Below are 18,940 nucleotides of genomic sequence, written 5' to 3' on the forward strand. Positions count from 1 at the left end.
TTCACGGTTCCCATTCAGTAATGACAATCGTGCCGCAAATGGTCCGAGTATCCGGCGCGTTGTTTGCGTTTGTCTCGCCGAAACGACAAATGGAATTTGCAAATACGATATCGAAATAAAATATTAATAAAATTGGGGTGCAACACGAGGACTTCCCAGGAGGTCACCCATCCTAGGACTACTCCCGCCCATGCACACTTAACTTCGGAGTTCTGATGGGATCCGGTGCATTAGTGCTGGTATGATCGCACCCGTTTAATTCATGCTCGCTTAGATCTTTATGCACTATCTTGCTCCCCTCCATTAATTGTTTTAGATTTGAAAAAACTGTGTATGCAGCCTTCCTCCCTTGGTAACCGTGCACAAGCTCCTACGTGAGCAGAGTGTTTGCATTTCAGATCTGCCGCACCCCCGGATAGATGCAATACTATCGCGGGGCCCACAATGCATGACGAATGCCGAAAGCCCGGTTCTTGCATCGTTGCCATTCAGTAATGACGATCGTGCCGCAAATGGTCCGAGTATCCGACGCATTGTTTCCAGTTGTCTCCCAGAAACAACAAATGGAATTTGCAAATACAAATCAAAATAAAATATTAATAAAATTGGGGTGCAACACGAGGACTTCCAAGGAGGTCACCCATCCTAGTACTACTCTCGCCCAAGCACGCTTAACTTCGGAGTTCTGATGGGATCCGGTGCATTAGTGCTGGTATGATCGCACCCGTTTAATTCATGCTCGCTTAGATCTTTATGCACTATCTTGCTCCCCTCCATTAATTGTTTTAGATTTGAAAAAACAGTGTATGCAGCCTTCCTCCCTTGGTAACCGTGCACAAGCTCCTACGTGAGCAGAGTGTTTGTATTTCAGATCTGCCGCACCCCCGGATAGATGCAATACTATCGCGGGGCCCACAATGCATGACGAATGCCGAAAGCCCGGTTCTTGCATCGTTGCCATTCAGTAATGACGATCGTGTCGCAAATGGTCCGAGTATCCGACGCATTGTTTCCAGTTGTCTCCCAGAAACAACAAATGGAATTTGCAAATACAAATCAAAATAAAATATTAATAAAATTGGGGTGCAACACGAGGACTTCCCAGGAGGTCACCCATCCTAGTACTACTCTCGCCCAAGCACGCTTAACTTCGGAGTTCTTATGGGATCCGGTGCATTAGTGCTGGTATGATCGCACCCGTTTAATTCATGCTCGCTTAGATCTTTATCCACTATCTTGCTCCCCTCCATTAATTGTTTTAGACTTGAAAAAAACTGTGTATGCAGCCTTCCTCCCTTGGTAACCGTGCACAAGCTCTTACGTGAGCAGAGTGTTTGCTTTTTAGATCTGCCGCACCCCCGGATAGATGCAATACTATCGCGGGGCCCACAATGCACGACGAATGCCAAAAGCCTGGTTTTTTCACGGTTCCCATTCAGTAATGACAATCGTGCCGCAAATGGTCCGAGTATCCGGCGCGTTGTTTGCGTTTGTCTCGCCGAAACGACAAATGGAATTTGCAAATACGATATCGAAATAAAATATTAATAAAATTGGGGTGCAACACGAGGACTTCCCAGGAGGTCACCCATCCTAGGACTACTCCCGCCCATGCACACTTAACTTCGGAGTTTTGATGGGATCCGATGCATTAGTGCTAGTATGATAGCACCCGCTTAATTCATGCTCGCTTAGATCTTTATGCACTATCTTGCTCCCCTCCATTAATTGTTTTAGACTTGAAAAAACTGTGTATGCAGCCTTCCTCCCTTGGTAACCGTGCACAAGCTCCTACGTAAGCAGAGTGTTTGTTTTTCAGATCTGTCGCACCCCCGGATAGATGCAATACTATCGCGGGGCCCACAATGCACGACGAATGCCAAAAGCCCGGTTTTTGCACGGTTCCCATTCAGTAATGACGATCGTGCCGCAAATGGTCCGAGTATCCGGCGCGTTGTTTGAGTTTGTCTCGCCGAAACGACAAATGGAATTTGCAAATACGATATCGAAATAAAATATTAATAAAATTAGGGTGAAACACAAGGACTTCCGAGGAGGTCACCCATCCTAATACTACTCTCGCCCAAGCACACTTAACTTCGGAGTTCTGATGAGATCCGGTGCATTAGTGCTGGTATGATAGCACCCGTTTAATTCATGCTCGCTTAGATCTTTATGACCTATCTAGCTCCCTTCCATTAATTGTTTTAGATTTGAAAAAACTGTGTATGCAGCCTTCCTCCCTTGGTAACCGTGCACAAGCTCCTACGTGAGCAGAGTGTTTGTATTTCAGATCTGCCGCACCCCCGGATAGATGCAATACTATCGCGGGGCCCACAATGCATGACGAATGCCGAAAGCCCGGTTCTTGCATCGTTGCCATTCAGTAATGACGATCGTGCCGCAAATGGTCCGAGTATCCGACGCATTGTTTCCAGTTGTCTCCCAGAAACAACAAATGGAATTTGCAAATACAAATCAAAATAAAATATTAATAAAATTGGGGTGCAACACGAGGACTTCCCAGGAGGTCACCCATCCTAGTACTACTCTCGCCCAAGCACGCTTAACTTCGGAGTTCTTATGGGATCCAGTGCATTAGTGCTGGTATGATCGCACCCGTTTAATTCATGCTCGCTTAGATCTTTATGCACTATCTTGCTCCCCTCCATTAATTGTTTTAGACTTGAAAAAAACTGTGTATGCAGCCTTCCTCCCTTGGTAACCGTGCACAAGCTCTTACGTGAGCAGAGTGTTTGCTTTTTAGATCTGCCGCACCCCCGGATAGATGCAATACTATCGCGGGGCCCACAATGCACGACGAATGCCAAAAGCCTGGTTTTTTCACGGTTCCCATTCAGTAATGACAATCGTGCCGCAAATGGTCCGAGTATCCGGCGCGTTGTTTGCGTTTGTCTCGCCGAAACGACAAATGGAATTTGCAAATACGATATCGAAATAAAATATTAATAAAATTGGGGTGCAACACGAGGACTTCCAAGGAGGTCACCCATCCTAGGACTACTCCCGCCCATGCACACTTAACTTCGGAGTTCTGATGGGATCCGGTGCATTAGTGCTGGTATGATCGCACCCGTTTAATTCATGCTCGCTTAGATCTTTATGCACTATCTTGCTCCCCTCCATTAATTGTTTTAGATTTGAAAAAACTGTGTATGCAGCCTTCCTCCCTTGGTAACCGTGCACAAGCTCCTACGTGAGCAGAGTGTTTGCATTTCAGATCTGCCGCACCCCCGGATAGATGCAATACTATCGCGGGGCCCACAATGCATGACGAATGCCGAAAGCCCGGTTCTTGCATCGTTGCCATTCAGTAATGACGATCGTGCCGCAAATGGTCCGAGTATCCGACGCATTGTTTCCAGTTGTCTCCCAGAAACAACAAATGGAATTTGCAAATACAAATCAAAATAAATTATTAATAAAATTGGGGTACAACACGAGGACTTCCCAGGAGGTCACCCATCCTAGTGCTACTCTCGCCCAAGCACGCTTAACTTCGGAGTTCTGATGGGATCCGGTGCATTAGTGCTGGTATGATCGCACCCGTTTAATTCATGCTCGCTTAGATCTTTATGCACTATCTTGCTCCCCTCCATTAATTGTTTTAGACTTGAAAAAAACTGTGTATGCAGCCTTCCTCCCTTGGTAACCGTGCACAAGCTCTTACGTGAGCAGAGTGTTTGCTTTTTAGATCTGCCGCACCCCCGGATAGATGCAATACTATCGCGGGGCCCACAATGCACGACGAATGCCAAAAGCCCGGTTTTTTCACGGTTCCCATTCAGTAATGACAATCGTGCCGCAAATGGTCCGAGTATCCGGCGCGTTGTTTGCGTTTGTCTCGCCGAAACGACAAATGGAATTTGCAAATACGATATCGAAATAAAATATTAATAAAATTGGGGTGCAACACGAGGACTTCCCAGGAGGTCACCCATCCTAGGACTACTCCCGCCCATGCACACTTAACTTCGGAGTTCTGATGGGATCCGGTGCATTAGTGCTGGTATGATCGCACCCGTTTAATTCATGCTCGCTTAGATCTTTATGCACTATCTTGCTCCCCTCCATTAATTGTTTTAGATTTGAAAAAACTGTGTATGCAGCCTTCCTCCCTTGGTAACCGTGCACAAGCTCCTACGTGAGCAGAGTGTTTGCATTTCAGATCTGCCGCACCCCCGGATAGATGCAATACTATCGCGGGGCCCACAATGCATGACGAATGCCGAAAGCCCGGTTCTTGCATCGTTGCCATTCAGTAATGACGATCGTGCCGCAAATGGTCCGAGTATCCGACGCATTGTTTCCAGTTGTCTCCCAGAAACAACAAATGGAATTTGCAAATACAAATCAAAATAAAATATTAATAAAATTGGGGTGCAACACGAGGACTTCCAAGGAGGTCACCCATCCTAGTACTACTCTCGCCCAAGCACGCTTAACTTCGGAGTTCTGATGGGATCCGGTGCATTAGTGCTGGTATGATCGCACCCGTTTAATTCATGCTCGCTTAGATCTTTATGCACTATCTTGCTCCCCTCCATTAATTGTTTTAGATTTGAAAAAACAGTGTATGCAGCCTTCCTCCCTTGGTAACCGTGCACAAGCTCCTACGTGAGCAGAGTGTTTGTATTTCAGATCTGCCGCACCCCCGGATAGATGCAATACTATCGCGGGGCCCACAATGCATGACGAATGCCGAAAGCCCGGTTCTTGCATCGTTGCCATTCAGTAATGACGATCGTGTCGCAAATGGTCCGAGTATCCGACGCATTGTTTCCAGTTGTCTCCCAGAAACAACAAATGGAATTTGCAAATACAAATCAAAATAAAATATTAATAAAATTGGGGTGCAACACGAGGACTTCCCAGGAGGTCACCCATCCTAGTACTACTCTCGCCCAAGCACGCTTAACTTCGGAGTTCTTATGGGATCCGGTGCATTAGTGCTGGTATGATCGCACCCGTTTAATTCATGCTCGCTTAGATCTTTATCCACTATCTTGCTCCCCTCCATTAATTGTTTTAGACTTGAAAAAAACTGTGTATGCAGCCTTCCTCCCTTGGTAACCGTGCACAAGCTCTTACGTGAGCAGAGTGTTTGCTTTTTAGATCTGCCGCACCCCCGGATAGATGCAATACTATCGCGGGGCCCACAATGCACGACGAATGCCAAAAGCCTGGTTTTTTCACGGTTCCCATTCAGAAATGACAATCGTGCCGCAAATGGTCCGAGTATCCGGCGCGTTGTTTGCGTTTGTCTCGCCGAAACGACAAATGGAATTTGCAAATACGATATCGAAATAAAATATTAATAAAATTGGGGTGCAACACGAGGACTTCCAAGGAGGTCACCCATCCTAGGACTACTCCCGCCCATGCACACTTAACTTCGGAGTTCTGATGGGATCCGGTGCATTAGTGCTGGTATGATCGCACCCGTTTAATTCATGCTCGCTTAGATCTTTATGCACTATCTTGCTCCCCTCCATTAATTGTTTTAGATTTGAAAAAACTGTGTATGCAGCCTTCCTCCCTTGGTAACCGTGCACAAGCTCCTACGTGAGCAGAGTGTTTGCATTTCAGATCTGCCGCACCCCCGGATAGATGCAATACTATCGCGGGGCCCACAATGCATGACGAATGCCGAAAGCCCGGTTCTTGCATCGTTGCCATTCAGTAATGACGATCGTGCCGCAAATGGTCCGAGTATCCGACGCATTGTTTCCAGTTGTCTCCCAGAAACAACAAATGGAATTTGCAAATACAAATCAAAATAAATTATTAATAAAATTGGGGTACAACACGAGGACTTCCCAGGAGGTCACCCATCCTAGTACTACTCTCGCCCAAGCACGCTTAACTTCGGAGTTCTGATGGGATCCGGTGCATTAGTGCTGGTATGATCGCACCCGTTTAATTCATGCTCGCTTAGATCTTTATGCACTATCTTGCTCCCCTCCATTAATTGTTTTAGACTTGAAAAAAACTGTGTATGCAGCCTTCCTCCCTTGGTAACCGTGCACAAGCTCTTACGTGAGCAGAGTGTTTGCTTTTTAGATCTGCCGCACCCCCGGATAGATGCAATACTATCGCGGGGCCCACAATGCACGACGAATGCCAAAAGCCCGGTTTTTTCACGGTTCCGATTCAGTAATGACAATCGTGCCGCAAATGGTCCGAGTATCCGGCGCGTTGTTTGCGTTTGTCTCGCCGAAACGACAAATGGAATTTGCAAATACGATATCGAAATAAAATATTAATAAAATTGGGGTGCAACACGAGGACTTCCCAGGAGGTCACCCATCCTAGGACTACTCCCGCCCATGCACACTTAACTTCGGAGTTCTGATGGGATCCGGTGCATTAGTGCTGGTATGATCGCACCCGTTTAATTCATGCTCGCTTAGATCTTTATGCACTATCTTGCTCCCCTCCATTAATTGTTTTAGATTTGAAAAAACTGTGTATGCAGCCTTCCTCCCTTGGTAACCGTGCACAAGCTCCTACGTGAGCAGAGTGTTTGCATTTCAGATCTGCCGCACCCCCGGATAGATGCAATACTATCGCGGGGCCCACAATGCATGACGAATGCCGAAAGCCCGGTTCTTGCATCGTTGCCATTCAGTAATGACGATCGTGCCGCAAATGGTCCGAGTATCCGACGCATTGTTTCCAGTTGTCTCCCAGAAACAACAAATGGAATTTGCAAATACAAATCAAAATAAAATATTAATAAAATTGGGGTGCAACACGAGGACTTCCAAGGAGGTCACCCATCCTAGTACTACTCTCGCCCAAGCACGCTTAACTTCGGAGTTCTGATGGGATCCGGTGCATTAGTGCTGGTATGATCGCACCCGTTTAATTCATGCTCGCTTAGATCTTTATGCACTATATTGCTCCCCTCCATTAATTGTTTTAGATTTGAAAAAACAGTGTATGCAGCCTTCCTCCCTTGGTAACCGTGCACAAGCTCCTACGTGAGCAGAGTGTTTGTATTTCAGATCTGCCGCACCCCCGGATAGATGCAATACTATCGCGGGGCCCACAATGCATGACGAATGCCGAAAGCCCGGTTCTTGCATCGTTGCCATTCAGTAATGACGATCGTGTCGCAAATGGTCCGAGTATCCGACGCATTGTTTCCAGTTGTCTCCCAGAAACAACAAATGGAATTTGCAAATACAAATCAAAATAAAATATTAATAAAATTGGGGTGCAACACGAGGACTTCCCAGGAGGTCACCCAACCTAGTACTACTCTCGCCCAAGCACGCTTAACTTCGGAGTTCTTATGGGATCCGGTGCATTAGTGCTGGTATGATCGCACCCGTTTAATTCATGCTCGCTTAGATCTTTATCCACTATCTTGCTCCCCTCCATTAATTGTTTTAGACTTGAAAAAAACTGTGTATGCAGCCTTCCTCCCTTGGTAACCGTGCACAAGCTCTTACGTGAGCAGAGTGTTTGCTTTTTAGATCTGCCGCACCCCCGGATAGATGCAATACTATCGCGGGGCCCACAATGCACGACGAATGCCAAAAGCCTGGTTTTTTCACGGTTCCCATTCAGTAATGACAATCGTGCCGCAAATGGTCCGAGTATCCGGCGCGTTGTTTGCGTTTGTCTCGCCGAAACGACAAATGGAATTTGCAAATACGATATCGAAATAAAATATTAATAAAATTGGGGTGCAACACGAGGACTTCCCAGGAGGTCACCCATCCTAGGACTACTCCCGCCCATGCACACTTAACTTTGGAGTTTTGATGGGATCCGATGCATTAGTGCTAGTATGATCGCACCCGCTTAATTCATGCTCGCTTAGATCTTTATGCACTATCTTGCTCCCCTCCATTAATTGTTTTAGACTTGAAAAAACTGTGTATGCAGCCTTCCTCCCTTGGTAACCGTGCACAAGCTCCTACGTAAGCAGAGTGTTTGCTTTTCAGATCTGTCGCACCCCCGGATAGATGCAATACTATCGCGGGGCCCACAATGCACGACGAATGCCAAAAGCCCGGTTTTTGCACGGTTCCCATTCAGTAATGACGATCGTGCCGCAAATGGTCCGAGTATCCGGCGCGTTGTTTGAGTTTGTCTCGCCGAAACGACAAATGGAATTTGCAAATACGATATCGAAATAAAATATTAATAAAATTAGGGTGAAACACAAGGACTTCCGAGGAGGTCACCCATCCTAATACTACTCTCGCCCAAGCACACTTAACTTCGGAGTTCTGATGAGATCCGGTGCATTAGTGCTGGTATGATAGCACCCGTTTAATTCATGCTCGCTTAGATCTTTATGACCTATCTTGCTCCCTTCCATTAATTGTTTTAGATTTGAAAAAAATGTGTATGCAGCCTCTTTCCCTTGGTAACCGTGCACAAGCTCCTACGTGAGCGGAGTGTTTGCTTTTCAGATCTGCCGCACCTCCGGATAGATGCAATAGTATCGCGGGGCCCACAATGCATGACGAATGCCGAAAGCCCGGTTCTTGCATCGTGGCCATTCAGTAATGACGATCGTGCCGCAAATGGTCCGAGTATCCGACGCATTGTTTCCAGTATCTCCCAGAAACAACAAATGGAATTTGCAAATACAAATCAAAATAAAATATTAATAAAATTGGGGTGCAACACGAGGACTTCCCAGGAGGTCACCCATCCTAGTACTACTCTCGCCCAAGCACGCTTAACTTCAGAGTTCTGATGGGATCCGGTGCATTAGTGCTGGTATGATCGCACCCGTTTAATTCATGCTCGCTTAGATCTTTATGCACTATCTTGCTCCCCTCCATTAATTGTTTTAGATTTGAAAAAACTGTGTATGCAGCCTTCCTCCCTTGGTAACCGTGCACAAGCTCTTACGTGAGCAGAGTGTTTGCTTTTTAGATCTGCCGCACCCCCGGATAGATGCAATACTATCGCGGGGCCCACAATGCACGACGAATGCCAAAAGCCCGGTTTTTGCACGGTTCTCATTCAGTAATGACGATTGTGCCGCAAATGGTCCGAGTATCCGGCGCGTTGTTTGCGTTTGTCTCGCCGAAACGACAAATGGAATTTGCAAATACGATATCGAAATAAAATATTAATAAAATTGGGGTGCAACACGAGGACTTCCCAGGAGGTCACCCATCCTAGGACTACTCCCGCCCATGCACACTTAACTTCGGAGTTCTGATGGGATCCGGTGCATTAGTGCTGGTATGATCGCACCCGTTTAATTCATGCTCGCTTAGATCTTTATGCACTATCTTGCTCCCCTCCATTAATTGTTTTAGATTTGAAAAAACTGTGTATGCAGCCTTCCTCCCTTGGTAACCGTGCACAAGCTCCTACGTGAGCAGAGTGTTTGCATTTCAGATCTGCCGCACCCCCGGATAGATGCAATACTATCGCGGGGCCCACAATGCATGACGAATGCCGAAAGCCCGGTTCTTGCATCGTTGCCATTCAGTAATGACGATCGTGTCGCAAATGGTCCGAGTATCCGACGCATTGTTTCCAGTTGTCTCCCAGAAACAACAAATGGAATTTGCAAATACAAATCAAAAAAAAATATTAATAAAATTGGGGTACAACACGAGGACTTCCCAGGAGGTCACCCATCCTAGTACTACTCTCGCCCAAGCACGCTTAACTTCGGAGTTCTGATGGGATCCGGTGCATTAGTGCTGGTATAATCGCACCCGTTTAATTCATGCTCGCTTAGATCTTTATGCACTATCTTGCTCCCCTCCATTAATTGTTTTAGATTTGAAAAAACTGTGTATGCAGCCTTCCTCCCTTGGTAACCGTGCACAAGTTCCTACGTGAGTAGAGTGTTTGTATTTCAGATCTGCCGCACCCCCGGATAGATGCAATACTATCGCGGGGCCCACAATGCATGACGAATGCCGAAAGCCCGGTTCTTGCATCGTTGCCATTCAGTAATGACGATCGTGCCGCAAATGGTCCGAGTATCCGACGCATTGTTTCCAGTTGTCTCCCAGAAACAACAAATGGAATTTGCAAATACAAATCAAAATAAAATATTAATAAAATTGGGGTGCAACACGAGGACTTCCCAGGAGGTCACCCATCCTAGTACTACTCTCGCCCAAGCACGCTTAACTTCGGAGTTCTGATGGGATCCGGTGCATTAGTGCTGGTATGATCGCACCCGTTTAATTCATGCTCGCTTAGATCTTTATGCACTATCTTGCTCCCCTCCATTAATTGTTTTAGACTTGAAAAAAACTGTGTATGCAGCCTTCCTCCCTTGGTAACCGTGCACAAGCTCTTACGTGAGCAGAGTTTTGCTTTTTAGATCTGCCGCACCCCCGGATAGATGCAATACTATCGCGGGGCCCACAATGCACGACGAATGCCAAAAGCCCGGTTTTTTCACGGTTCCCATTCAGTAATGACAATCGTGCCGCAAATGGTCCGAGTATCCGGCGCGTTGTTTGCGTTTGTCTCGCCGAAACGACAAATGGAATTTGCAAATACGATATCGAAATAAAATATTAATAAAATTGGGGTGCAACACGAGGACTTCCCAGGAGGTCACCCATCCTAGGACTACTCCCGCCCATGCACACTTAACTTCGGAGTTCTGATGGGATCCGGTGCATTAGTGCTGGTATGATCGCACCCGTTTAATTCATGCTCGCTTAGATCTTTATGCACTATCTTGCTCCCCTCCATTAATTGTTTTAGATTTGAAAAAACTGTGTATGCAGCCTTCCTCCCTTGGTAACCGTGCACAAGCTCCTACGTGAGCAGAGTGTTTGCATTTCAGATCTGCCGCACCCCCGGATAGATGCAATACTATCGCGGGGCCCACAATGCATGACGAATGCCGAAAGCCCGGTTCTTGCATCGTTGCCATTCAGTAATGACGATCGTGCCGCAAATGGTCCGAGTATCCGACGCATTGTTTCCAGTTGTCTCCCAGAAACAACAAATGGAATTTGCAAATACAAATCAAAATAAAATATTAATAAAATTGGGGTGCAACACGAGGACTTCCAAGGAGGTCACCCATCCTAGTACTACTCTCGCCCAAGTACGCTTAACTTCGGAGTTCTGATGGGATCCGGTGCATTAGTGCTGGTATGATCGCACCCGTTTAATTCATGCTCGCTTAGATCTTTATGCACTATCTTGCTCCCCTCCATTAATTGTTTTAGATTTGAAAAAACTGTGTATGCAGCCTTCCTCCCTTGGTAACCGTGCACAAGCTCCTACGTGAGCAAAGTGTTTGTATTTCAGATCTGCCGCACCCCCGGATAGATGCAATACTATCGCGGGGCCCACAATGCATGACGAATGCCGAAAGCACGGTTCTTGCATCGTTGCCATTCAGTAATGACGATCGTGCCGCAAATGGTCCGAGTATCCGACGCATTGTTTCCAGTTGTCTCCCAGAAACAACAAATGGAATTTGCAAATACAAATCAAAATAAAATATTAATAAAATTGGGGTGCAACACGAGGACTTCCCAGGAGGTCACCCATCCAAGTACTACTCTCGCCCAAGCACGCTTAACTTCGGAGTTCTTATGGGATCCGGTGCATTAGTGCTGGTATGATCGCACCCGTTTAATTCATGCTCGCTTAGATCTTTATGCACTATCTTGCTCCCCTCCATTAATTGTTTTAGACTTGAAAAAAACTGTGTATGCAGCCTTCCTCCCTTGGTAACCGTGCACAAGCTCTTACGTGAGCAGAGTGTTTGCTTTTTAGATCTGCCGCACCCCCGGATAGATGCAATACTATCGCGGGGCCCACAATGCACGACGAATGCCAAAAGCCTGGTTTTTTCACGGTTCCCATTCAGTAATGACAATCGTGCCGCAAATGGTCCGAGTATCCGGCGCGTTGTTTGCGTTTGTCTCGCCGAAACGACAAATGGAATTTGCAAATACGATATCGAAATAAAATATTAATAAAATTGGGGTGCAACACGAGGACTTCCAAGGAGGTCACCCATCCTAGGACTACTCCCGCCCATGCACACTTAACTTCGGAGTTCTGATGGGATCCGGTGCATTAGTGCTGGTATGATCGCACCCGTTTAATTCATGCTCGCTTAGATCTTTATGCACTATCTTGCTCCCCTCCATTAATTGTTTTAGATTTGAAAAAACTGTGTATGCAGCCTTCCTCCCTTGGTAACCGTGCACAAGCTCCTACGTGAGCAGAGTGTTTGCATTTCAGATCTGCCGCACCCCCGGATAGATGCAATACTATCGCGGGGCCCACAATGCATGACGAATGCCGAAAGCCCGGTTCTTGCATCGTTGCCATTCAGTAATGACGATCGTGCCGCAAATGGTCCGAGTATCCGACGCATTGTTTCCAGTTGTCTCCCAGAAACAACAAATGGAATTTGCAAATACAAATCAAAATAAAATATTAATAAAATTGGGGTACAACACGAGGACTTCCCAGGAGGTCACCCATCCTAGTACTACTCTCGCCCAAGCACGCTTAACTTCGGAGTTCTGATGGGATCCGGTGCATTAGTGCTGGTATGATCGCACCCGTTTAATTCATGCTCGCTTAGATCTTTATGCACTATCTTGCTCCCCTCCATTAATTGTTTTAGATTTGAAAAAACTGTGTATGCAGCCTTCCTCCCTTGGTAACCGAGCACAAGTTCCTACGTGAGCAGAGTGTTTGTATTTCAGATCTGCCGCAACCCCGGATAGATGCAATACTATCGCGGGGCCCACAATGCATGACGAATGCCGAAAGCCCGGTTCTTGCATCGTTGCCATTCAGTAATGACGATCGTGCCGCAAATGGTCCGAGTATCCGACGCATTGTTTCCAGTTGTCTCCCAGAAACAACAAATGGAATTTGCAAATACAAATCAAAATAAAATATTAATAAAATTGGGGTGCAACACGAGGACTTCCCAGGAGGTCACCCATCCTAGTACTACTCTCGCCCAAGCACGCTTAACTTCGGAGTTCTTATGGGATCCGGTGCATTAGTGCTGGTATGATCGCACCCGTTTAATTCATGCTCGCTTAGATCTTTATGCACTATCTTGCTCCCCTCCATTAATTGTTTTAGACTTGAAAAAAACTGTGTATGCAGCCTTCCTCCCTTGGTAACCGTGCACAAGCTCTTACGTGAGCAGAGTGTTTGCTTTTTAGATCTGCCGCACCCCCGGATAGATGCAATACTATCGCGGGGCCCACAATGCACGACGAATGCCAAAAGCCCGGTTTTTTCACGGTTCCAATTCAGTAATGACAATCGGGCCGCAAATGGTCCGAGTATCCGGCGCGTTGTTTGCGTTTGTCTCGCCGAAACGACAAATGGAATTTGCAAATACGATATCGAAATAAAATATTAATAAAATTGGGGTGCAACACGAGGACTTCCCAGGAGGTCACCCATCCTAGGACTACTCCCGCCCATGCACACTTAACTTCGGAGTTCTGATGGGATCCGGTGCATTAGTGCTGGTATGATCGCACCCGTTTAATTCATGCTCGCTTAGATCTTTATGCACTATCTTGCTCCCCTCCATTAATTGTTTTAGATTTGAAAAAACTGTGTATGCAGCCTTCCTCCCTTGGTAACCGTGCACAAGCTCCTACGTGAGCAGAGTGTTTGCATTTCAGATCTGCCGCACCCCCGGATAGATGCAATACTATCGCGGGGCCCACAATGCATGACGAATGCCGAAAGCCCGTTTCTTGCATCGTTGCCATTCAGTAATGACGATCGTGCCGCAAATGGTCCGAGTATCCGACGCATTGTTTCCAGTTGTCTCCCAGAAACAACAAATGGAATTTGCAAATACAAATCAAAATAAAATATTAATAAAATTGGGGTGCAACACGAGGACTTCCAAGGAGGTCACCCATCCTAGTACTACTCTCGCCCAAGCACGCTTAACTTCGGAGTTCTGATGGGATCCGGTGCATTAGTGCTGGTATGATCGCACCCGTTTAATTCATGCTCGCTTAGATCTTTATGCACTATCTTGCTCCCCTCCATTAATTGTTTTAGACTTGAAAAAAACTGTGTATGCAGCCTTCCTCCCTTGGTAACCGTGCACAAGCTCTTACGTGAGCAGAGTGTTTGCTTTTTAGATCTGCCGCACCCCCGGATAGATGCAATACTATCGCGGGGCCCACAATGCACGACGAATGCCAAAAGCCTGGTTTTTTCACGGTTCCCATTCAGTAATGACAATCGTGCCGCAAATGGTCCGAGTATCCGGCGCGTTGTTTGCGTTTGTCTCGCCGAAACGACAAATGGAATTTGCAAATACGATATCGAAATAAAATATTAATAAAATTGGGGTGCAACACGAGGACTTCCAAGGAGGTCACCCATCCTAGGACTACTCCCGCCCATGCACACTTAACTTCGGAGTTCTGATGGGATCCGGTGCATTAGTGCTGGTATGATCGCACCCGTTTAATTCATGCTCGCTTAGATCTTTATGCACTATCTTGCTCCCCTCCATTAATTGTTTTAGATTTGAAAAAACTGTGTATGCAGCCTTCCTCCCTTGGTAACCGTGCACAAGCTCCTACGTGAGCAGAGTGTTTGCATTTCAGATCTGCCGCACCCCCGGATAGATGCAATACTATCGCGGGGCCCACAATGCATGACGAATGCCGAAAGCCCGGTTCTTGCATCGTTGCCATTCAGTAATGACGATCGTGCCGCAAATGGTCCGAGTATCCGACGCATTGTTTCCAGTTGTCTCCCAGAAACAACAAATGGAATTTGCAAATACAAATCAAAATAAAATATTAATAAAATTGGGGTACAACACGAGGACTTCCCAGGAGGTCACCCATCCTAGTACTACTCTCGCCCAAGCACGCTTAACTTCGGAGTTCTGATGGGATCCGGTGCATTAGTGCTGGTATGATCGCACCCGTTTAATTCATGCTCGCTTAGATCTTTATGCACTATCTTGCTCCCCTCCATTAATTGTTTTAGATTTGAAAAAACTGTGTATGCAGCCTTCCTCCCTTGGTAACCGTGCACAAGCTCCTACGTGAGCAGAGTGTTTGCATTTCAGATCTGCCGCACCCCCGGATAGATGCAATACTATCGCGGGGCCCACAATGCATGACGAATGCCGAAAGCCCGGTTCTTGCATCGTTGCCATTCAGTAATGACGATCGTGCCGCAAATGGTCCGAGTATCCGACGCATTGTTTCCAGTTGTCTCCCAGAAACAACAAATGGAATTTGCAAATACAAATCAAAATAAAATATTAATAAAATTGGGGTGCAACACGAGGACTTCCCAGGAGGTCACCCATCCTAGTACTACTCTCGCCCAAGCACGCTTAACTTCGGAGTTCTTATGGGATCCGGTGCATTAGTGCTGGTATGATCGCACCCGTTTAATTCATGCTCGCTTAGATCTTTATGCACTATCTTGCTCCCCTCCATTAATTGTTTTAGACTTGAAAAAAACTGTGTATGCAGCCTTCCTCCCTTGGTAACCGTGCACAAGCTCTTACGTGAGCAGAGTGTTTGCTTTTTAGATCTGCCGCACCCCCGGATAGATGCAATACTATCGCGGGGCCCACAATGCACGACGAATGCCAAAAGCCTGGTTTTTTCACGGTTCCCATTCAGTAATGACAATCGTGCCGCAAATGGTCCGAGTATCCGGCGCGTTGTTTGCGTTTGTCTCGCCGAAACGACAAATGGAATTTGCAAATACGATATCGAAATAAAATATTAATAAAATTGGGGTGCAACACGAGGACTTCCCAGGAGGTCACCCATCCTAGGACTACTCCCGCCCATGCACACTTAACTTCGGAGTTCTGATGGGATCCGAAGCATTAGTGCTAGTATGATCGCACCCGCTTAATTCATGCTCGCTTAGATCTTTATGCACTATCTTGCTCCCCTCCATTAATTGTTTTAGACTTGAAAAAACTGTGTATGCAGCCTTCCTCCCTTGGTAACCGTGCACAAGCTCCTACGTGAGCAGAGTGTTTGCTTTTCAGATCTGCCGCACCCCCGGATAGATGCAATACTATCGCGGGGCCCACAATGCACGACGAATGCCAAAAGCCCGGTTTTTGCACGGTTCCCATTCAGTAATGACGATCGTGCCGCAAATGGTCCGAGTATCCGGCGCGTTGTTTGAGTTTGTCTCGCCGAAACGACAAATGGAATTTGCAAATACGATATCGAAATAAAATATTAATTAAATTAGGGTGAAACACAAGGACTTCCGAGGAGGTCACCCATCCTAATACTACTCTCGCCCAAGCACACTTAACTTCGGAGTTCTGATGAGATCCGGTGCATTAGTGCTGGTATGATAGCACCCGTTTAATTCATGCTCGCTTAGATCTTTATGACCTATCTTGCTCCCTTCCATTAATTGTTTTAGATTTGAAAAAAATGTGTATGCAGCCTCTTTCCCTTGGTAACCGTGCACAAGCTCCTACGTGAGCGGAGTGTTTGTTTTTCAGATCTGCCGCACCTCCGGATAGATGCAATAGTATCGCGGGGCCCACAATGCATGACGAATGCCGAAAGCCCGGTTCTTGCATCGTGGCCATTCAGTAATGACGATCGTGCCGCAAATGGTCCGAGTATCCGACGCATTGTTTCCAGTATCTCCCAGAAACAACAAATGGAATTTGCAAATACAAATCAAAATAAAATATTAATAAAATTGGGGTGCAACACGAGGACTTCCCAGGAGGTCACCCATCCTAGTACTACTCTCGCCCAAGCACGCTTAACTTCAGAGTTCTGATGGGATCCGGTGCATTAGTGCTGGTATGATCGCACCCGTTTAATTCATGCTCGCTTAGATCTTTATGCACTATCTTGCTCCCCTCCATTAATTGTTTTAGACTTGAAAAAACTGTGTATGCAGCCTTCCTCCCTTGGTAACCGTGCACAAGCTCTTACGTGAGCAGAGTGTTTGCTTTTTAGATCTGCCGCACCCCCGGATAGATGCAATACTATCGCGGGGCCCACAATGCACGACGAATGCCAAAAGCCCGGTTTTTGCACGGTTCACATTCAGTAATGACGATCGTGCCGCAAATGGTCCGAGTATCCGGCGCGTTGTTTGCGTTTGTCTCGCCGAAACGACAAATGGAATATGCAAATACGATATCGAAATAAAATATTAATAAAATTGGGGTGCAACACGAGGACTTCCCAGGAGGTCACCCATCCTAGGACTACTCCCGCCCATGCACACTTAACTTCGGAGTTCTGATGGGATCCGGTGCATTAGTGCTGGTATGATCGCACCCGTTTAATTCATGCTCGCTTAGATCTTTATGCACTATCTTGCTCCCCTCCATTAATTGTTTTAGATTTGAAAAAACTGTGTATGCAGCCTTCCTCCCTTGGTAACCGTGCACAAGCTCCTACGTGAGCAGAGTGTTTGCATTTCAGATCTGCCGCACCCCCGGATAGATGCAATACTATCGCGGGGCCCACAATGCATGACGAATGCCGAAAGCCCGGTTCTTGCATCGTTGCCATTCAGTAATGACGATCGTGCCGCAAATGGTCCGAGTATCCGACGCATTGTTTCCAGTTGTCTCCCAGAAACAACAAATGGAATTTGCAAATACAAATCAAAATAAAATATTAATAAAATTGGGGTGCAACACGAGGACTTCCCAGGAGGTCACCCATCCTAGTACTACTCTCGCCCAAGCACGCTTAACTTCGGAGTTCTGATGGGATCCGGTGCATTAGTGCTGGTATGATCGCACCCGTTTAATTCATGCTCGCTAAGATCTTTATGCACTATCTTGCTCCCCTCCATTAATTGTTTTAGATTTGAAAAAACTGTGTATGCAGCCTTCCTCCCTTGGTAACCGTGCACAAGTTCCTACGTGAGCAGAGTGTTTGTATTTCAGATCTGCCGCACCCCCGGATAGATGCAATACTATCGCGGGGCCCACAATGCATGACGAATGCCGAAAGCCCGGTTCTTGCATCGTTGCCATTCAGTAATGACGATCGTGCCGCAAATGGTCCGAGTATCCGACGCATTGTTTCCAGTTGTCTCCCAGAAACAACAAATGGAATTTGCAAATACAAATCAAAATAAAATATTAATAAAATTGGGGTGCAACACGAGGACTTCCCAGGAGGTCACCCATCCTAGTACTACTCTCGCCCAAACACGCATAACTTCGGAGTTCTGATGGGATCCGGTGCATTAGTGCTGGTATGATCGCACCCGTTTAATTCATGCTCGCTTAGATCTTTATGCACTATCTTGCTCCCCTCCATTAATTGTTTTAGACTTGAAAAAAACTGTGTATGCAGCCTTCCTCCCTTGGTAACCGTGCACAAGCTCTTACGTGAGCAGAGTGTTTGCTTTTTAGATCTGCCGCACCCCCGGATAGATGCAATACTATCGCGGGGCCCACAATGCACGACGAATGCCAAAAGCCCGGTTTTTTCACGGTTCCCATTCAGTAATGACAATCGTGCCGCAAATGGTCCGAGTATCCGGCGCGTTGTTTGCGTTTGTCTCGCCGAAACGACAAATGGAATTTGCAAATACGATATCGAAATAAAATATTAATAAAATTGGGGTGCAACACGAGGACTTCCCAGGAGGTCACCCATCCTAGGACTACACCCGCCCATGCACACTTAACTTCGGAGTTCTGATGGGATCCGGTGCATTAGTGCTGGTATGATCGCACCCGTTTAATTCATGCTCGCTTAGATCTTTATGCACTATCTTGCTCCCCTCCATTAATTGTTTTAGATTTGAAAAAACTGTGTATGCAGCCTTCCTCCCTTGGTAACCGTGCACAAGCTCCTACGTGAGCAGAGTGTTTGCATTTCAGATCTGCCGCACCCCCGGATAGATGCAATACTATCGCGGGGCCCGCAATGCATGACGAATGCCGAAAGCC

The 18,940-nt window shown here is 46.6% G+C and overlaps 34 non-coding genes and 6 pseudogenes across 34 annotated transcripts; all 40 read right to left on the reverse strand.

Annotated features, from left to right (window-relative positions):
* Positions 1-134: 134 nt before the first annotated feature.
* Positions 135-253, reverse strand: LOC148797199 (5S ribosomal RNA). Its single transcript, XR_016074083.1, has one exon. It is a non-coding gene; the product is annotated as a 5S ribosomal RNA (ribosomal RNA).
* Positions 254-607: 354 nt separating this feature from the next.
* LOC148797200 (5S ribosomal RNA) lies at positions 608-726 on the reverse strand. The gene has a single exon (XR_016071917.1). It is a non-coding gene; the product is annotated as a 5S ribosomal RNA (ribosomal RNA).
* A 354-nt stretch (positions 727-1,080) lies between these two features.
* LOC148797201 (5S ribosomal RNA) lies at positions 1,081-1,199 on the reverse strand. Its single transcript, XR_016071251.1, has one exon. It is a non-coding gene; the product is annotated as a 5S ribosomal RNA (ribosomal RNA).
* A 356-nt stretch (positions 1,200-1,555) lies between these two features.
* On the reverse strand, positions 1,556-1,674 carry LOC148797202 (5S ribosomal RNA; annotated as a pseudogene).
* A 355-nt stretch (positions 1,675-2,029) lies between these two features.
* Positions 2,030-2,148, reverse strand: LOC148797203 (5S ribosomal RNA; annotated as a pseudogene).
* Positions 2,149-2,502: 354 nt separating this feature from the next.
* LOC148797204 (5S ribosomal RNA) lies at positions 2,503-2,621 on the reverse strand. Its single transcript, XR_016072752.1, has one exon. It is a non-coding gene; the product is annotated as a 5S ribosomal RNA (ribosomal RNA).
* A 356-nt stretch (positions 2,622-2,977) lies between these two features.
* On the reverse strand, positions 2,978-3,096 carry LOC148797205 (5S ribosomal RNA). Its single transcript, XR_016069114.1, has one exon. It is a non-coding gene; the product is annotated as a 5S ribosomal RNA (ribosomal RNA).
* A 354-nt stretch (positions 3,097-3,450) lies between these two features.
* On the reverse strand, positions 3,451-3,569 carry LOC148797206 (5S ribosomal RNA). The gene has a single exon (XR_016075209.1). It is a non-coding gene; the product is annotated as a 5S ribosomal RNA (ribosomal RNA).
* Positions 3,570-3,925: 356 nt separating this feature from the next.
* LOC148797207 (5S ribosomal RNA) lies at positions 3,926-4,044 on the reverse strand. Its single transcript, XR_016074084.1, has one exon. It is a non-coding gene; the product is annotated as a 5S ribosomal RNA (ribosomal RNA).
* A 354-nt stretch (positions 4,045-4,398) lies between these two features.
* On the reverse strand, positions 4,399-4,517 carry LOC148797208 (5S ribosomal RNA). Its single transcript, XR_016071918.1, has one exon. It is a non-coding gene; the product is annotated as a 5S ribosomal RNA (ribosomal RNA).
* A 354-nt stretch (positions 4,518-4,871) lies between these two features.
* Positions 4,872-4,990, reverse strand: LOC148797209 (5S ribosomal RNA). The gene has a single exon (XR_016071252.1). It is a non-coding gene; the product is annotated as a 5S ribosomal RNA (ribosomal RNA).
* A 356-nt stretch (positions 4,991-5,346) lies between these two features.
* On the reverse strand, positions 5,347-5,465 carry LOC148797210 (5S ribosomal RNA). Its single transcript, XR_016069116.1, has one exon. It is a non-coding gene; the product is annotated as a 5S ribosomal RNA (ribosomal RNA).
* A 354-nt stretch (positions 5,466-5,819) lies between these two features.
* Positions 5,820-5,938, reverse strand: LOC148797211 (5S ribosomal RNA). Its single transcript, XR_016071681.1, has one exon. It is a non-coding gene; the product is annotated as a 5S ribosomal RNA (ribosomal RNA).
* Positions 5,939-6,294: 356 nt separating this feature from the next.
* Positions 6,295-6,413, reverse strand: LOC148797212 (5S ribosomal RNA). The gene has a single exon (XR_016074085.1). It is a non-coding gene; the product is annotated as a 5S ribosomal RNA (ribosomal RNA).
* A 354-nt stretch (positions 6,414-6,767) lies between these two features.
* Positions 6,768-6,886, reverse strand: LOC148797213 (5S ribosomal RNA). Its single transcript, XR_016071919.1, has one exon. It is a non-coding gene; the product is annotated as a 5S ribosomal RNA (ribosomal RNA).
* A 354-nt stretch (positions 6,887-7,240) lies between these two features.
* Positions 7,241-7,359, reverse strand: LOC148797214 (5S ribosomal RNA). Its single transcript, XR_016071709.1, has one exon. It is a non-coding gene; the product is annotated as a 5S ribosomal RNA (ribosomal RNA).
* Positions 7,360-7,715: 356 nt separating this feature from the next.
* Positions 7,716-7,834, reverse strand: LOC148797215 (5S ribosomal RNA; annotated as a pseudogene).
* Positions 7,835-8,189: 355 nt separating this feature from the next.
* LOC148797216 (5S ribosomal RNA) lies at positions 8,190-8,308 on the reverse strand (annotated as a pseudogene).
* Positions 8,309-8,661: 353 nt separating this feature from the next.
* LOC148797217 (5S ribosomal RNA) lies at positions 8,662-8,780 on the reverse strand. The gene has a single exon (XR_016071402.1). It is a non-coding gene; the product is annotated as a 5S ribosomal RNA (ribosomal RNA).
* A 355-nt stretch (positions 8,781-9,135) lies between these two features.
* Positions 9,136-9,254, reverse strand: LOC148797218 (5S ribosomal RNA). Its single transcript, XR_016074087.1, has one exon. It is a non-coding gene; the product is annotated as a 5S ribosomal RNA (ribosomal RNA).
* Positions 9,255-9,608: 354 nt separating this feature from the next.
* LOC148797219 (5S ribosomal RNA) lies at positions 9,609-9,727 on the reverse strand. Its single transcript, XR_016072551.1, has one exon. It is a non-coding gene; the product is annotated as a 5S ribosomal RNA (ribosomal RNA).
* A 354-nt stretch (positions 9,728-10,081) lies between these two features.
* LOC148797220 (5S ribosomal RNA) lies at positions 10,082-10,200 on the reverse strand. Its single transcript, XR_016074187.1, has one exon. It is a non-coding gene; the product is annotated as a 5S ribosomal RNA (ribosomal RNA).
* A 355-nt stretch (positions 10,201-10,555) lies between these two features.
* On the reverse strand, positions 10,556-10,674 carry LOC148797221 (5S ribosomal RNA). The gene has a single exon (XR_016074088.1). It is a non-coding gene; the product is annotated as a 5S ribosomal RNA (ribosomal RNA).
* Positions 10,675-11,028: 354 nt separating this feature from the next.
* Positions 11,029-11,147, reverse strand: LOC148797222 (5S ribosomal RNA). Its single transcript, XR_016074563.1, has one exon. It is a non-coding gene; the product is annotated as a 5S ribosomal RNA (ribosomal RNA).
* Positions 11,148-11,501: 354 nt separating this feature from the next.
* LOC148797223 (5S ribosomal RNA) lies at positions 11,502-11,620 on the reverse strand. The gene has a single exon (XR_016071311.1). It is a non-coding gene; the product is annotated as a 5S ribosomal RNA (ribosomal RNA).
* Positions 11,621-11,976: 356 nt separating this feature from the next.
* Positions 11,977-12,095, reverse strand: LOC148797224 (5S ribosomal RNA). Its single transcript, XR_016069117.1, has one exon. It is a non-coding gene; the product is annotated as a 5S ribosomal RNA (ribosomal RNA).
* Positions 12,096-12,449: 354 nt separating this feature from the next.
* Positions 12,450-12,568, reverse strand: LOC148797225 (5S ribosomal RNA). The gene has a single exon (XR_016071682.1). It is a non-coding gene; the product is annotated as a 5S ribosomal RNA (ribosomal RNA).
* A 354-nt stretch (positions 12,569-12,922) lies between these two features.
* LOC148797226 (5S ribosomal RNA) lies at positions 12,923-13,041 on the reverse strand. The gene has a single exon (XR_016071253.1). It is a non-coding gene; the product is annotated as a 5S ribosomal RNA (ribosomal RNA).
* A 356-nt stretch (positions 13,042-13,397) lies between these two features.
* Positions 13,398-13,516, reverse strand: LOC148797227 (5S ribosomal RNA). The gene has a single exon (XR_016074089.1). It is a non-coding gene; the product is annotated as a 5S ribosomal RNA (ribosomal RNA).
* Positions 13,517-13,870: 354 nt separating this feature from the next.
* LOC148797228 (5S ribosomal RNA) lies at positions 13,871-13,989 on the reverse strand. The gene has a single exon (XR_016071920.1). It is a non-coding gene; the product is annotated as a 5S ribosomal RNA (ribosomal RNA).
* A 356-nt stretch (positions 13,990-14,345) lies between these two features.
* LOC148797229 (5S ribosomal RNA) lies at positions 14,346-14,464 on the reverse strand. Its single transcript, XR_016069118.1, has one exon. It is a non-coding gene; the product is annotated as a 5S ribosomal RNA (ribosomal RNA).
* A 354-nt stretch (positions 14,465-14,818) lies between these two features.
* Positions 14,819-14,937, reverse strand: LOC148797230 (5S ribosomal RNA). The gene has a single exon (XR_016071683.1). It is a non-coding gene; the product is annotated as a 5S ribosomal RNA (ribosomal RNA).
* Positions 14,938-15,291: 354 nt separating this feature from the next.
* On the reverse strand, positions 15,292-15,410 carry LOC148797231 (5S ribosomal RNA). Its single transcript, XR_016071254.1, has one exon. It is a non-coding gene; the product is annotated as a 5S ribosomal RNA (ribosomal RNA).
* A 356-nt stretch (positions 15,411-15,766) lies between these two features.
* On the reverse strand, positions 15,767-15,885 carry LOC148797232 (5S ribosomal RNA; annotated as a pseudogene).
* Positions 15,886-16,240: 355 nt separating this feature from the next.
* On the reverse strand, positions 16,241-16,359 carry LOC148797233 (5S ribosomal RNA; annotated as a pseudogene).
* A 353-nt stretch (positions 16,360-16,712) lies between these two features.
* Positions 16,713-16,831, reverse strand: LOC148797234 (5S ribosomal RNA). The gene has a single exon (XR_016071403.1). It is a non-coding gene; the product is annotated as a 5S ribosomal RNA (ribosomal RNA).
* A 355-nt stretch (positions 16,832-17,186) lies between these two features.
* Positions 17,187-17,305, reverse strand: LOC148797235 (5S ribosomal RNA). The gene has a single exon (XR_016074090.1). It is a non-coding gene; the product is annotated as a 5S ribosomal RNA (ribosomal RNA).
* A 354-nt stretch (positions 17,306-17,659) lies between these two features.
* LOC148797236 (5S ribosomal RNA) lies at positions 17,660-17,778 on the reverse strand. Its single transcript, XR_016074199.1, has one exon. It is a non-coding gene; the product is annotated as a 5S ribosomal RNA (ribosomal RNA).
* A 354-nt stretch (positions 17,779-18,132) lies between these two features.
* On the reverse strand, positions 18,133-18,251 carry LOC148797237 (5S ribosomal RNA). The gene has a single exon (XR_016074589.1). It is a non-coding gene; the product is annotated as a 5S ribosomal RNA (ribosomal RNA).
* Positions 18,252-18,607: 356 nt separating this feature from the next.
* On the reverse strand, positions 18,608-18,726 carry LOC148797238 (5S ribosomal RNA). Its single transcript, XR_016075130.1, has one exon. It is a non-coding gene; the product is annotated as a 5S ribosomal RNA (ribosomal RNA).
* Between the last annotated feature and the right edge of the window lie 214 nt (positions 18,727-18,940).

Source organism: Nelumbo nucifera, chromosome 4, assembly GCF_055504915.1.
Source record: "Nelumbo nucifera cultivar China Antique chromosome 4, China Antique-T2T, whole genome shotgun sequence".
In the NCBI taxonomy this organism is placed as follows: domain Eukaryota; kingdom Viridiplantae; phylum Streptophyta; class Magnoliopsida; order Proteales; family Nelumbonaceae; genus Nelumbo; species Nelumbo nucifera.